Source organism: Musa acuminata, unplaced genomic scaffold (assembly GCF_036884655.1).
Source record: "Musa acuminata AAA Group cultivar baxijiao unplaced genomic scaffold, Cavendish_Baxijiao_AAA HiC_scaffold_84, whole genome shotgun sequence".
Taxonomy (NCBI): Eukaryota; Viridiplantae; Streptophyta; class Magnoliopsida; order Zingiberales; family Musaceae; genus Musa; species Musa acuminata.
Window position 1 is genome coordinate 85001 of NW_027020365.1, and position 2223 is coordinate 87223.

Sequence of the window (2223 nt, forward strand, 5' to 3'; positions counted from 1 at the left end):
ACATTTTGCTCCGCTCACGACGGTCACCGCGCGACGCAAGAACAGCCCAAAAACAGGCCAAAACGGCCCAAAAACGGGCCAAAACTGGCCATTTTTGGCTGCGCGAGCGAGCAGCGAGCGGCGGACAGCGAGCGAAGCGAGAGGCATCACCGTCCCTGCTATACGAAAGCCCCATCCAGCCCTGTGCCACCCGGGGGGTTCCAGGGTGCTGAGATGGCTGACATTTTGCTCCGCTCAAGATGGTCACCGCGCAACGCAAAAACAGGCCAAAAACTGGCCAAAACGGGCCAAAACTGGCCATTTTTGGCTGCGCGAGCGAGCGGCGAGCGGCGAACAGCGAGCGAAGCGAGAGGCAGCACCGTCCCTGCTATACGAAAGCCCCATCCAGCCCTGTGCCACCCGGGGGGTTCCAGGGTGCTGAGATGGCTGACATTTTGCTCCGCTCACGACGGTCACCGCGCGACGCAAGAACAGGCCAAAAACTGGCCAAAACGGCCCAAAAACGGGCCAAAACTGGCCATTTTTGGCTGCGCGAGCGAGCGGCGAGCGGCGGACAGCGAGCGAAGCGAGAGGCAGCACCGTCCCTGCTATACGAAAGCCCCATCCAGCCCTGTGCCACCCGGGGGGTTCCAGGGTGCTGAGATGGCTGACATTTTGCTCCGCTCACGACGGTCACCGCGCGACGCAAGAACAGGCCAAAAACTGGCCAAAACGGCCCAAAAACGGGACAAAACTGGCCATTTTTGGCTGCGCGAGGGAGCGGCGAGCGGCGGACAGCGAGCGAAGCGAGAGGCAGCACCGTCCCTGCTATACGAAAGCCCCATCCAGCCCTGTGCCACCCGGGGGGTTCCAGGGTGCTGAGATGGCTGACATTTTGCTCCGCTCAAGACGGTCACCGCGCAACGCAAAAACAGGCCAAAAACTGGCCAAAACGGCCCAAAAACGGGCCAAAACTGGCCATTTTTGGCTGGGCAAGCGAGCGGCGAGCGGCGGACAGCGAGCGAAGCGAGAGGCAGCACCTTCCCTGCTATACGAAAGCCCCATCCAGCCCTGTGCCACCCGGGGGGTTCCAGGGTGCTGAGATGGCTGACATTTTGCTCCGCTCAAGACGGTCACCGCGCAACGCAAAAACAGGCCAAAAACTGGCCAAAACGGCCCAAAAACGGGCCAAAACTGGCCATTTTTGGCTAGGCAAGCGAGCGGCGAGCGGCGGACAGCGAGCGAAGCGAGAGGCAGCACCTTCCCTGCTATACGAAAGCCCCATCCAGCCCTGTGCCACCCGGGGGGTTCCAGGGTGCTGAGATGGCTGACATTTTGCTCCGCTCTCGACGGTCGCCGCGCCACGCAAGAACAGCCCAAAAACGGGCCAGAACAGCCCAAAAACGGGCCAAAACTGCCCGTTTTTGGCCGCGTGAGCGAGCGGGGAGCGGCGGACAGCGAGCGAAGCGAGAGGCAGCACCGTCCCTGCTATACAAAAGCCCCATCTAGCAAAGAGCAGCCCAAAAACAGGCCAAAAGGGTGCAAGAAGGGGGGAAAGAGGGCAGGCCAAAACTTGGCCATCTTTTGCCGAGCGACGGAGAGCGAGCGAAGTGTGGGGGCAGCACCTTCCCTGGCATCCGAATGCCCCATCTCGCCCTGTGTTGTTATCTGAAGGCCCCATCTTTGGGGGGGAAAGAGGGACACCGGGAAGGCCAAAACAAGACATTTTGACTTCGAACGAAGTATGCAGACGGGTGAGGAGCCATTGTATTATTGTCTGAACCCAACTGTATACAGGTGAGATGAGATGAGGTGAGCTGCGAGGCGGGTGAAGAATTGTGCCTCATCGAATCAAAGGCACTCGGTCGCCACGTGCGGCGGCTCCTGCATTGTTGAGTGCTGCTGCACTTGGACACCTTAGCTCTCAGCCCGGTCCTAAGTTCAATGCGTCCCGTCGGAAATTTCGAGCGCTCGACTGTCGCTTTCAACCTCGTCAGCGTGGAGGACAGTGAATTTGGGGGGGGGGGGGGGGGGGGACGAATCCGTGCGACGCAGGGCTGGATCTCAGTGGATCGTGGCAGCAAGGCCACTCTACCACTTACAATGCCCCATCGCGTATTTAAGTCGTCTGCAAAGGATTCGGCCCGTCGTCCGTGCGGAATTTCACTTCCCGATGGCCACCCGTGGCTATACCACCACGGGGGCTACACCGGCGACACGAGCCCATGGGGGCCGAAGGCCCCT